Source organism: Echiichthys vipera (assembly GCF_963691815.1).
Source record: "Echiichthys vipera genome assembly, chromosome: 13".
NCBI classification, from domain to species: domain Eukaryota; kingdom Metazoa; phylum Chordata; class Actinopteri; order Perciformes; family Trachinidae; genus Echiichthys; species Echiichthys vipera.
The window spans coordinates 27,917,959-27,933,081 of record NC_139838.1 but is presented as its reverse complement, the minus strand read 5'-3'; the positions used below and the strand labels follow the sequence as shown (position 1 = coordinate 27,933,081).

General features: G+C 40.9%; 1 gene segment (V, D, J or C); it reads right to left on the bottom strand.

The window, feature by feature from the left end:
• Window positions 1–4,323: 4,323 nt before the first annotated feature.
• On the bottom strand, window positions 4,324–6,477 carry LOC310955987 (Ig kappa-b4 chain C region-like). The segment is given in 2 exons: window positions 6,446–6,477; window positions 4,324–4,712 (listed from the first exon to the last, which is right to left on the bottom strand).
• Window positions 6,478–15,123: the final 8,646 nt, after the last annotated feature.

Here is a 15,123-nt window from a genome sequence, read left to right as displayed (position 1 = left end):
CACACCTTCATCACTTTTTATTAACAAATTAAATTGTAATAAACACCACAATATAATTACATTTCATTATTTTACCCAATAATCTCATCAGGGAATATTTGGCATCATTTCATTCACACTAACAATAAAATCAGCCTGTATGCAGATGACACCCTATTATATGTCACACGATCGTCATTACTTTCTTCAGTTATGCATCAGATCCAAAGTTTAAAAAGTGTGTCTGGGTACTCTCAATCACTTTAAACTGTACATAAAGTATTTTGATATGAATCCATATCCCATTGACCTAAGATAAAGTCATTTAAATAAAGTATTTCCCCTACGTAAAAGAAATAAAAGATAATTTTGGAATTGTTTTCATCTCTTACTTTATAAATATATATATTTGTTTATTTCCTAGACTGTAATTTTTATTTGCCTTATGTGTCTTATTTTTACATAACATCATTCATATCAGGTTTTCTAACTGCTGGGAGGAAATCAAATATATCATTGTCAAAAGACCATACGACCATGTAAATGTGTAAACTGTAGGTCCACGCTGTCAGCACTGAGGGGGAACACAGTTCACTGACTCTGTGTGTTTGCATGTGTGTCCTGCGTCTCTGCTCGCAGCCGTTAAGAGGCCAGTGTTGATCAGTGGCTGCAAATTGATATCATTTTTTGCAGTAACATATATAAATATAGCCAAATGCATTGTGAACTTTATTGTTAAGACATATAATGCCCAAATAGTATAAAATAACAATGAACACATCCTGATAAACTGATTGATCCATTGATGAACAGCATCATCAGAGTGATCCAGGTCCCTGTTGGAGTCAGTCGTCACATTTCCATAGAGAGCCACTTTGCATCAGCAGCACCATGCTCCAGTGCTCTGGGAGAGTTTATAGTCCTGAGGGTTGAACACTGGATGACTGACAGCTGTCCTTCATGACAACAGAAGCCACAGAAATCCTCCTCATCAAAAACATGACTTTGATCTGCGTCCTCATCTGGACTCTCCTCTGCTGCTGCTTCACAGGTAAAGTCCAGAGAATCAAACTCCTCTCCTCTGTGAACGTCCGTCTCTCTGAAATGAAGACGGCAAAACCGTGACGCTGCTTTCTGTTTTTGTCTCTGTGTCCTCAGAGTCCAGAGGCCAGGTCACAGTGACTCAGCCTGGAGCAGTGAGATCTGCTCTGGGAGGCTCCGTCTCCATCAGCTGTAGGACCAGTCAGGATGTTTATGGTAGCAACCGTTTAGCCTGGTACCAACAGAGAGATGGAGAAACTCCTAAACTGCTCATTTATGCTACGAGCAATCGAAAATCAGGGATTCCAGGTCGTTTTTCAGGCAGTGGATCAAACTCTGCCTTCACTCTGACCATCAGTGGAGTCCAGACTGAAGATGCAGCAGTTTATTACTGTCAGAGTGAACATCACATCAACAGTCTGTGGGTGTTCACACAGTGAAAAAGCGTCGTACAAAAACCTCCCTCAGTCAGACTGAACAGAAACTGAACTGACTGCTGCAGCTGGAGGCTACTGCAGAGACTGATACACTTCACTGAGGACACACACACACACACACACACACACACACACACACACACACACACACACACACGCACACACACACACACACACACACACACACACACACACACACACACAGATTCCTCCTGACGTTCAAACAGTCCACCTCAACAACCTGAAAGTTGCATCAAATGGAGAGAACAGTTCCAGTGAAGAAGCCCAATCAGATCATTCAAAACACAACAACAGCAGAGTCGGATCCACTGATGGAGAGACACAAACCAAATTCACTGTATATGAAACATCAATGTCCACAAATCACCTTCATCTCTCAGGACACTGAAGCTCCATAACGACAAATGTGACAAATGTTTTCTGTGGAAGAAACACTGACGCTGTCATAAACATGATGGATTCTGTGACGCAATTCATACAGTACATGTCACTGAATCAGTGTTTGTGTTCAGATTTAGGTTTGAACTCAAACAGTATATCAAGATCATCAACAATGTTCTTTACATTTACTGTCTGAGAGTTTAAGATGCTCCAACAATGAGAACTTTACTCTAATCTCTGTTTAGCTGCTCAAAATCGTTTGTGACTTTCAAGAACTGATTATAAAGACAACAATCAACAATGTTTTTGACAAGATAGAGATTGTTAAAGGGCTTGAAAATGTCCAGTTATGTATCATGTACATACAAAAGAGAGATAAATCCCATGTGAGCTACTATGAAGCAACAGTGGCATATTAAAACTAAACAACAGAGGACCCAGGATGGAGCCCTGTGGGACCCCAAAGGTTAAATTAATAGAAACTGATGAATTTCAGCGAGTGAGACAACATCATCTCCGCCTGACAGATCAGGACTGAGTCAGTTTAACACTATAACACAAGTGAGCACATATTTACAGGATATGTTTAAGTTTATTGTAGCTCACAGTATCAATGACAGCACTTCAACATTTAAATTTTCCGTCATTCCTGTTCATTCTGAGGTAATTCACTGCTTTTGCAAAGGTTGTCTCAGTGTTGTTTTGAGTCAAACAACTGAATTTAATGTTCTGTAAAATCCAGTTAGCTGCTTCAAAACATTCATTAAACTTCAAAAAAGGTTTGTTAATGACACATTTACCTAAAAGATGAATTTCTACAGTGATGATAAGTTTGTGTGAATCCCCATGAGGCTGATTTAAATAGTGAGTTGTCGCAGCAGTGAGGAGGAAACAGCCTGATGTGTTGAGGACAGCTCCAGTTCACTGACTCTGTGTGTTTGCATATGTTTCCTGCCTCTGTGCTCGCAGCCGTTAAGAGGCCAGTGTTGATCAGTGGCTGTCCAGGCCTTTCCGAGACACTTACACGCCGGCAGCACAATGATGATGTCACTGACTCTACTGCTGGCCACCCTGGGGCTCCTTGTTCAGGGTGAGACTCTCTTGTGAAAGCTTTGCTTCAGGATGCAACCAGGTTCACCACGATGATGTTCTGCTGTGATGGAGAAACTCTGGAACAAAGAGCATTTACCTTCTTCCATCTATTCTCCATGTTAAAGAAATGACACTCTTCTGTTTGGATGTTGATCGTCTTTCTCCAACCTCCAGTCTCAATAACCCGTCTGCTCTTGTTCATGTTTTCAGGTTCATCAGGAGAAATCATCCTGACTCAGTCTCCTGGAGCTCAGTCTGTTGTTCCAGGACAGACTGTCTCTATCAGATGTAAAGCCAGTTCAAATGCTGGTAGTAGCTCTCTCCACTGGTACCTTCAGAAACCTGGAGAAGCTCCTAAACTCCTGATTTATGCAGTTTCAAATCGTCAGTCTGGAGTTTCAGATCGTTTCAGTGGAAGTGGATCTGGGACTGACTTCACTTTGACCATCAGAGGAGTTCAGACTGAAGACTCAGGAGTTTACTACTGTCAGCATAGTTACAGCTTCCCGTTCACACAGTGATACAACGTCGTACAAAAACCTCCCTCAGCTGGAGAGGAACTGATCTGACTCTACAGCTGCACTGAAACTAAAAACACAGGGATTTTACTGAACAAATATTAAATGTATGATAATTCAGTTTGAACATGTTTACACTAAGTATAATGCATGTAAGTAATTTACATGATTAATGCAATAACGTTAAAAGAAGTGAAACCTTTCTGCTGCTCATCAAAGCAAACTTCTGTTGAAGTATGACTTTAATACTGTGATAAGTTTAGAGTATGATCACGCATGAACACTAACTGTAAATATTTTTATTGTATATTACAATTTACAATTGTATGTAAATACAATTAAATGTCATTCACGTAATAATTCACAATCATGTCTACAGCATATTTTAGGTTTTTATGTGTTTTGCATTGAATCAAACAAATTAATTTTATGATTTAAATCAAAAATGGATTCATGTCAAATGTAAGTCAGTTACATTTTAATTACTTCATTTTGTCATCTCTTTATTTTTGTTCATAGTTCCTAAGCAAGAAATTAATGTAAATATTTGCTGGGCTAAATTTGTAGATCACACTGATTCGATTTCTCTCTATGCTGATAATATACCGCTTTATATTTCAAAATGTACATTTGAGAATATCCAACATGTTCATCAGCTCAGTTCTTATTCTCAGGTTTTCATTAAATCACTGACACCATTAAGAAAACATGTGTTAAGACACTTTGATAATAACGAACATGAAACCAACTGATTTGATGAACACCTCTTTATTATCTGGAAACAGTGAAATAATATTGAAAAGCTGCAACAAGCTGGTAAATGTTGTTATTGAAACACGTGAAATCAAAGAGAGAGATGGTTTCAGAGAGCAGACGGAGCAGAACCAGAGTGAAACCAGTCGTCCCAGTGAGTCAGATCAGGACTGGGGACACTGGTCTCTCATCAGTGTCTCTGAGAGCGGAGTCTGGGAGCCCTGGGTGGCCTCACAGGTCACAGAGCCCACCTTCCTCCACTGGTCTGCAGGGAGCCTCAGGGTGCTGCTCCAGCTGTAGAGGCCGTCCTTCTCCAGCACCCCGGGGCTCCTGCTCTCCTCCCAGGCGATGCTGCTGCTGCCGTCCACCTTCCAGGCCAGACTCCAGTCTGAGGGGAAGCCCTTGTTGGCCAGGCACATGAGCGTGGCCTTCCCCTGCTTCAGCTCCTCACTGGAGGGGGGCAGCACCGTCAGGGTGGGATGGACATCACCTAGGAGAGACACCAATCAGCTTAGAGGACGGGGACCACACAGCTGTCAATCACACACCACACACTTGGACACCTTTACTGTGTGAGAGATGATTTTCCCCTTTAAGGAGTTTCTGTCAGATGGTGTTTCTGCTCCACCAGTCACTCACTCACACAGTGTTTCACTTCCCTTTAAGACGCCTCTCATGCAAATCAGCACGGAGAGAATCATCAAACAGAACGACCTGGAACACATCAAACTACACTGGGAACAAAATATCATATGTTTCAAAATACAAGAGAAAAGATCTTTATGATAAACTCAATTTAAAGAAAACACTACAATATATTTGTACAACAGCCCAAAAGTTCATCAGATCCACCGTTAAAGGACATTATCAGCCAAAAATCACTGACAACCATATTTCAAAATGTTCCTACGACAGATTTAAAAACCAAACAGCGACAGAAAACTGCTCATTCTCAGTGTTTCAAACTATTTGGATCATCTTCAAAACTGTTTATAACGAGGAAGTTTGAAAATACGTTTAAAGTACGAGTGCTGTTCGTTAATCGTTCCTACAGTTCAAGCTGTTCACATTTTACAGACGAAATGAAACGTTTAACTCTCCTGTTCTCCTAAGGGTCAATTTGACCCCATTTAATGTTTAACATCTCTAAATAATGACGTCTTTTTGTTGTTTTTTTGCTTCATATTCGTGACTTTTCCTCATTTTATGGGGACAACGCATAAAAAAACTAAAATTATCATGATTATATATATTTTTATTGTTCTTATCGTACATGTAGTTGTTGCATCGGTGTTCCTTTGGGTCAGTTTGATAATCTGGATGATTTAATCATTATTATTATGGTCTATTTTACAATTCAAATATTATATGAGGTCAAATTCATGCTGCTGTCCTTGATAACGGACGTTACTTTCATTCCAGATGTTACAAATAACACAAAATAGCACTTAAAATAACAGACTTACTTTAAAACACACACACAGAAATCCCTCCATGCAGTTTAACATCAGTGATATTTTTCATTTTGTTAAATAAATACATAAAGTACCCGACTTAACTTGAGTCACACATTGATTATGATAATTTTCGAGATGTTTAAAACGCTACGGTCAAATTGACCCGAAGAATAAATGGTGTTAGTGAAATTTGAGGGCAACAGGAGGGTTAAAGAGAAGTTCAGTGAAGCTGCTTTGAGTTCAGCTTCAAGGTTCAACAGGAGAAAAGAAGAATCAAACCGAGTCTATAAAGTGATTTAGATCAGTCCAACGGAAACTTACATCTACTACAAATGCTTCAGAGACAGAAAGTCAAATGTTTGCAGATGATACGATATTTTATATTCGAGCAGAAACTTACTTCCAACATCCAGTCTGGTTCCTCCACCAAAAGTCAACCACAGTGATACAAAGTCATTGAGCCGCCGTACAAAAACCTCTCACCGTAGAGAGACACGGCTCTCTGACTTTGACACACTGAACCAAAGCTACAAGCCCTCAAGATGCAACTTTACCATTAAAACCTGGAAATAATGATTTATTCTCTAGTTTAACGTTTTACTTTCATTACAACAAGTTTTTCACGTTATTTTCCTGAAGTGAATTTTGTCTCTTTGTGCAAAATATTTGTATGAAATGTAACTTTTTGGTCCTTGCATGCAAAATAAAACAGAAATAAAAGAAATACAGATGTTAAAATGATAAGTTTCTAACACATTGGACTTACTTCCAACATCCAGTCTGGTTCCTCCACCGAACGTGTACCACAGTGATACAAAGTCATTGAGCCGCCGTACAAAAACCTCTCACCGTAGAGAGACACGGCTCTCTGACTTTGACACAAACAAACTCAACAGACACATTCCCAGTTTACCCAGCTTGTGAATCTGCTTTTAACATCTTAACCAGTTACTACATAACTATAAATATGTATTTAACATTTCTGTTTCAAATGTTAAACATCTACAAACAATATTAATTTCTCTTACAGTAAAATCAATTGAAAAAGGATGAAAAACTTAAATAAATCTGACAAATGTGAAGAAATTTTACCAAAACACAAGTTTATTGTAGATTATGATGAATGAAAATATCATATATTTGTTTAAAATTGTCCCACATTGTTGTTGATTTGTGTGGTAGTAAATTTGAGGACATGGACAAAATCTTCTGGAAGAACAATCGTCCATCAAACTCAAACCAAAGACTCAAACAAATGAGCTCTGACACATTCCTGATCAATACTCTGATGAACTGATTGATCCATTGATGAACAGCATCATCAGAGTGATCCAGGTCCCTGTTGGAGTCAGTCGTCACATTTCCATAGAGAGCCACTTTGCATCAGCAGCACCATGCTCCAGTGCTCTGGGAGAGTTTATAGTCCTGAGGGTTGAACACTGGATGACTGACAGCCGTCCTTCATGACAACAGAAGCCACAGAAATCCTCCTCATCAAAAACATGACTTTGATCTCCGTCCTCATCTGGACTCTCCTCTGCTGCTGCTTCACAGGTAAAGTCCAGAGAATCAAACTCCTCTCCTCTGTGAACATCCGTCCCTCTGAAATGAAGACGGCAAAACCGTGACGCTGCTTTCTGTTTTTGTCTCTGTGTCCTCAGAGTCCAGAGGCCAGGTCACAGTGACTCAGCCTGGAGCAGTGAGATCTGCTCTGGGAGGCTCCGTCTCCATCAGCTGTAGGACCAGTCAGGATGTTTATAATGGCAACTATTTAGCCTGGTACCAACAGAGAGATGGAGAAACTCCTAAACTGCTCATCTATGCTACGAGCAATCGACAATCAGGGATTCCAGGTCGTTTTTCAGGCAGTGGATCAAACTCTGCCTTCACTCTGACCATCAGCAGAGTCCAGACTGAAGATGCAGCAGTTTATTACTGTCAGAGTTATCATTACATCAACAGTCAGGTGGTGTTCACACAGTGAAAAAGCGTCGTACAAAAACCTCCCTCAGTCAGACTGAACCGAAACTGAACTGACTGCTGCAGCTGGAAGCTACTGCAGAGACTGATACACTTCACTGAGGACACACACACACACACACACACACACACACACACACACACACACACACACACACACACACTAACACACTTCATTTTGTATAATATACTTAACACCTTTCACACTCTAGTTGTGATAATGAATTCAAAGAGGATCGTCCATTCAATCATTTGCACGACATTAAATTCTTCTATCTCTTCTCATTTTTCATTTCCCCTCAGCGGTCTCACACCTTCATCACTTTTTATGAACAAATTAAATTGTAATAAACACCAAAATATAATCACACTCCATTATTTAACCCAATAATCTCATCAGGAATATTTGGCATCATTTCATTCACACTAACAATAAAATCAGCCTGTATGCAGATGACACCCTTTTATATGTCACACGATCGTCATTACTTTCTTCAGTTATGCATCAGAGCCAAAGTTTAAAAAGGGTTTCTGGGTACTCTCAATCACTTTAAACTGTACATAAAGTATTTTGATATGAATCCATATCCCACTGACCTAAGATAAAGTCATTTAAATCAAGTATTTCCCCTACGTAAAAGAAATAAAAGATAATTTTGGAGTTGTTTTCATCCCTTACTTTATAAATATATATAATTGTTTATTTCCTAGACTGTAATTCTCATTTACCTTATGTGTCTTATTTTTACATGACATCATTCATATCAGACTTTCTAACTGCTGGGAGGAAATCAAATATATCACTGTCAAAAGACCATACGACCGTGTACATGTGTAAACTGTAGGTCCACGCTGTCAGCACTGAGGGGGAACACAGTTCACTGACTCTGTGTGTTTGCATGTGTGTCCTGCCTCTCTGCTCGCAGTCGTTAGGAGGCCAGTGTTGATCAGTGGCTGCAAATTGATATCATTTTTTGCAGTAACATATATAAATATGGCCAAATGCATTGTGAATTTTATTGTTAAGACATATAATGCCCAAACAGTACAAAATAACTATGAACACGTCCTGATAAACTGATTGATCCATTGATGAACAGCATCATCAGAGTGATCCAGGTCCCTGTTGGAGTCAGGCGTCACATTTCCATAGAGAGCCACTTTGCATCAGCAGCACCATGCTCCAGTGCTCTGGGAGAGTTTATAGTCCTGAGGGTTGAACACTGGATGACTGACAGCCGTCCTTCATGACAACAGAAGCCACAGAAATCCTCCTCATCAAAAACATGACTTTGATCTCCGTCCTCATCTGGACTCTCCTCTGCTGCTGCTTCACAGGTAAAGTCCAGAGAATCAAACTCCTCTCCTCTGTGAACATCCGTCCCTCTGAAATGAAGACGGCAAAACCGTGACGCTGCTTTCTGTTTTTGTCTCTGTGTCCTCAGAGTCCAGAGGCCAGGTCACAGTGACTCAGCCTGGAGCAGTGAGATCTGCTCTGGGAGGCTCCGTCTCCATCAGCTGTAGGACCAGTCAGAACGTTTATAATAGCAACTATTTAGCCTGGTACCAACAGAGAGATGGGGAAACTCCTAAACTGCTCATTTATCTTGCTAGCACTCGACAATCAGGGATTCCAGGTCGTTTTTCAGGCAGTGGATCAAACTCTGCCTTCACTCTGACCATCAGTGGAGTCCAGACTGAAGATGCAGCAGTTTATTACTGTCAGAGTCTTCATGTCATCAACAGTCAGCACGTGTTCACACAGTGAAAAAGCGTCGTACAAAAACCTCCCTCAGTCACACTGAACCGAAACTGAACTGACTGCTGCAGCTGGAAACTACTGCAGAGACTGATACACTTCACTGAGGACACACACACACACACACACACACACAAACACACACACTTCATTTTGGATAATATCCTTAACACCTTTCACACTCTAGTTGTGATAATGAATTCAAAGAGGATTGTACATTCAATCATTTGCACGACATTAAATTCTTCTATCTCTTCTCATTTTTCATTTCCCCTCAGCGGTCTCACACCTTCATCACTTTTTATTAACAAATTAAATTGTAATAAACACCACAATATAATCACATTCCATTATTTTACCCAATAATCTCATCAGGAATATTTGGCATCATTTCGTTCACACTAACAATAAAATCAGCCTGTATGCAGATGACACCCTATTATATGTCACACGATCGTCATTTCTTTCTTCAGTTATGCATCAGATCCAAAGTTTAAAAAGGGTGTCTGGGTACTCTCAATCACTTTAAACTGTACATAAAGTATTTTGAAATGAATCCATATCCCACTGACCTAAGATAAAGTCATTTAAATAAAGTATCTCCCCTACGTAAAAGGAATAAATGATAATATAGGAGTTGTTTTCATCACTTACTTTATAAATATATATATTTGTTTATTTCCTAGACTGTAATTTTTATTTACCTTATATGTCTTATTTTTCCATGACATCATTCATATCAGGCTTTCTAACTGCTGGGAGGAAATCAAATATGTCATTGTCAAAAGACCATACGACCGTGTACATGTGTAAACTGTAGGTCCAGGCTGTCAGCAGTGAGGGGGAACACAGTTCACTGACTCTGTGTGTTTGCATGTGTGTCCTGCGTCTCTGCTCGCAGCCGTTAAGAGGCCAGTGTTGATCAGTGGCTGCAAATTGATATAATTTATTGCAGTAACATATATAAATATAGCCAAATGCATTGTGAATTTAATTTGTTAAGACATATAATGCCCAAAAAGTACAAAATAACTATGAACACGTCCTGATAAACTGATTGATCCATTGATGAACAGCATCATCAGAGTGATCCAGGTCCCTGTTGGAGTCAGTCGTCACATTTCCATAGAGAGCCACTTTGCATCAGCAGCACCATGCTCCAGTGCTCTGGGAGAGTTTATAGTCCTGAGGGTTGAACACTGGATGACTGACAGCTGTCCTTCATGACAACAGAAGCCACAGAAATCCTCCTCATCAAAAACATGTCTTTGATCTCCGTCCTCATCTGGACTCTCCTCTGCTGCTGCTTCACAGGTAAAGTCCAGAGAATCAAACTCCTCTCCTCTGTGAACATCCGTCCCTCTGAAATGAAGACGGCAAAACCGTGACGCTGCTTTCTGTTTATTGTCTCTGTGTCCTCAGAGTCCAGAGGCCAGGTCACAGTGACTCAGCCTGGAGCAGTGAGATCTGCTCTGGGAGGCTCCGTCTCCATCAGCTGTAGGACCAGTCAGGATGTTTATTATAGCAGCCCATACCACTATTTACACTGGTACCAACAGAGAAATGGAGAAACTCCTAAACTGCTCATTTATCTTGCTAGCACTCGACAATCAGGGATTCCAGGTCGTTTTTCAGGCAGTGGATCAAACTCCGCCTTCACTCTGACCATCAGTGGAGTTCAGACTGAAGATGCAGCAGTTTATTACTGTCAGAGTTATCATTACATCAACAGTCAGTACGTGTTCACACAGTGAAAAAGCGTCGTACAAAAACCTCCCTCAGTCAGACTGAACCGAAACTGAACTGACTGCTGCAGCTGGAAGCTACTGCAGAGACTGATACACTTCACTGAGGACACACACACACACACACACACACACACACACACAAACACACACACACTTCATTTTGTATAATATACTTAACACCTTACACACTCTAGTTGTGGTAATGAATTCAAAGTTGATTGTCCATCCAATCATTTGCACGACATTAAATTATTCTATCTCTTCTCATTTTTCATTTCCCCTCAGCGGTCTCACACCTTCATCACTTTTTATTAACAAATTAAATTGTAATAAACACCACAATATAATTACATTTCCTTATTTTACCCAATAATCTCATCAGGAATATTTGGCATCATTTCATTCACACTAACAATAAAATCAGCCTGTATGCAGATGACACCCTATTATATGTCACACGATCGTCATTACTTTCTTCAGTTCTGCATCAGATCCAAAGTTTAAAAAGGGTGTCTGGGTACTCTCAATCACTTTAAACTGTACATAAAGTATTTTGATATGAATCCATATCCCACTGACCTAAGATAAAGTCATTTAAATCAAGTATTTCCCCTACGTAAAAGAAATAAAAGATAATATTGGAGTTGTTTTCATCTCTTACTTTATAAATATATATATTTGTTTATTTCCTAGACTGTAATTTTTATTTGCCTTATGTGTCTTATTTTTACATGACATCATTCATATCAGGCTTTCTAACTGCTGGGAGGAAATCAAATATATCACTGTCAAAAGACCATACGACCATGTAAATGTGTAAACTGTAGGTCCACGCTGTCAGCACTGAGGGGGAACACACTTCACTGACTCTGTTTGTTTGCATGTGTGTTCTGCGTCTCTGCTCGCAGTCGTTAGGAGGCCAGTGTTGATCAGTGGCTGCAAATTGATATAATTTTTTTTCCAGTAACATATATAAATATAGAAAAATGCATTGTGAATTTAATTTGTTAAGACATATAATGCCCAAACAGTATAAAATAACTATGAACACGTCCTGATAAACTGATTGATCCATTAATGAACAGCATCATCAGAGTGATCCAGGTCCCTGTTGGAGTCCGTCGTCACATTTCCATAGAGAGCCACTTTGCATCAGCAGCACCATGCTCCAGTGCTCTGGGAGAGTTTATAGTCCTGAGGGTTGAACACTGGATGACTGACAGCCGTCCTTCAAGACAACAGAAGCCACAGAAATCCTCCTCATCAAAAACATGACTTGGATCTCCGTCCTCATCTGGACTCTCCTCTGCTGCTGCTTCACAGGTAAAGTCCAGAGAATCAAACTCCTCTCCTCTGTGAACATCCGTCCCTCTGAAATGAAGAGGGCAAAACCGTGACGCTGCTTTCTGTTTTTGTCTCTGTGTCCTCAGAGTCCAGAGGCCAGGTCACAGTGACTCAGCCTGGAGCAGTGAGATCTGCTCTGGGAGGCTCCGTCTCCATCAGCTGTAGGACCAGTCAGGATGTTTATAATGGCAACCTTTTAGCCTGGTACCAACAGAGAGATGGAGAAACTCCTAAACTGCTCATTTATCTTGCTAGTACTCGACAATCAGGGATTCCAGGTCGTTTTTCAGGCAGTGGATCAAACTCTGCCTTCACTCTGACCATCAGTGGAGTCCAGACTGAAGATGCAGCAGTTTATTACTGTAAGGGGGAATTTGATGCTTTGAAATATGATCTGTTCACACAGTGAAAAAGCGTCGTACAAAAACCTCCCTCAGTCACACTGAACCGAAACTGAACTGACTGCTGCAGCTGGAAGCTACTGCAGAGACTGATACACTTCACTGAGGACACACACACACACACACACACACACACACACACACTAACACACTTAATCCTGAAAGTACTTTCCACCAATAATTTCCATGTAACCTACCATTTCCTTTTCTAACTAAGTCAAGTTTTTCATATACAGCAAATAAAATATGCTTTAGAAGATAAAGAAACACATTAAATACAAATACAATAATAATAAAAAGAGAGAAAGCCACAGTGGGAATATTTAATAAAGCCAGGTTCAATACTGTGGTTTCATTTCGTTGACATATTAGAGTGAAAGGTTTTTACAGATAACTCTTGATATCACTCCATAAATCAGAAAATACCAGATTTGTATTCAAACCAGTTGGTCAGTTAATATTTTGGCGCCACGGCTTTTAAGAAATGAGTAAGTGAGGATGAGTTCAGTTAGGATTAAAGCCGTTGAGGGTTGTTTCCCCCGGCTTCATTCTCATATCGAAAGACACATCTTTGAGTGATTTGCACGTAGCGTTGTTCATGACGTCATCGTGTAGTTCCTGCACCCTCAGGGTTGGACTGAGTCATCACTTTAAGCTCCGTACTTAAAGGACAGTTGGTGCGTTTTGCTCCACATTCATGGGAGGTAGTTTTTATTTATTTATCACAAATTTCATTTTTATGAATGCAATGATTTTCCTACTTTATATTTGTCTTGCTTCAAATGCACACAGCATCTTTTTGGAGGCTCTCGAGGTGGTTTTAATAACGCCTCATTAGCATAATTAAGTTTCCAGGCAGGAGGAGTGTCGCAGAACCGAAGAAGGGAACAGAAACTACCTTCAGGCTTCAGTTCCTGTAACAGCAGCACCTGCTCTGTGCTGGTTTCACTCTCATTTCATTTCTTTCCCCAGAGATTCAACGTTAGAGACGTGATGTAACGGTGACATCTGCTGCTCTAAAGGGACATTGCACATGCGATGATCACAGCAGCAGCAGCAGCAGAACAGCCTTTTTAAGTGTTTGCTTTCGTTCTATTCATTCATTTATTCATTCATCTTTAACTGCTTATCCCGGGTTCGGGGTCGCGGGGGGTGCTGGAGCAGATCCCAGCTGACATCGGGCGTGAGGCGGGGTCCACCCTGGACAGGACGCCAGTCTATCACAGGACACATAGAGACGAACAGAGACAGACAACCATTCACACCTACGGGTGATTTAGAGTCATCAATGAACCCAACACCTGCACGTCTTTGGACTGTGGGAGGAAACCGGAGAACCCGGAGAAAACCCACGCAGACACGGGGACAACATGCAAACTCCACACAGAAGGGCCCCAGCCGGGATGCGAACCTGGAACCTTCTCGCTGTGAGGCGACAGTGCCAACCACTAACCACTATCTCAGGACACTTTACAGAGTAGGTAAAGACCACACTCTATGACTTATTTATGATTTACACAGACCCAACAATTCCCCCGTAGAGTACGGTGGCGTTGAAAACCTTCACTATAACAGACAGGAACGTCAGACAGACCCAGCTCTGTGGAGGACGCACATCTGTCTGCACCGGAGAGAGGAAGAGAAGGAACTCATAATTATCCTCTATTAAAAAAAATGTCTGTGGGCATAATTTTAGACCCCACCAAAATCGAGTTATTGGCAGGAGAGGGAGGGTGCGCGGCTAAAAAGAGCCGTAGTGAAACACATACAGCAGCTTGGGTCCCGTCTCCATAGATCAAGGCTTTTTTCGTGTTGTTTCGTACTTGTCGCTCGGGAATTGGGCTCAGGAAGGCGAAGATTTGTACATCCGGTAAGTCCTCCCGTGTTCGCCATACCCAAAAATGGTGGCATCCTTAATGGAGACCGCGCCAAGTGAGCAGCTTTCCACAGGAATGAATGGGCGTCATTTTTTTCGTCCATTCTTTTTTCTATGTCCATGACATCTACGGATCGCATCTCAGTGTTTTTGTCCCGATAGAAAACATGTCTGTACGTTCTTCCCCTCATGTTTGTCTCGCGCAAACGGCAATAGTCACTCAACGCCATCTTGTACAAGTGAATCTCTGACCCATCGTCTTCTTCCTCTATCTGTCGCTCTACCTACGTCATCTGGTGTATTTGAAACCATCGGCTGTGAGCTACGCACAGATGC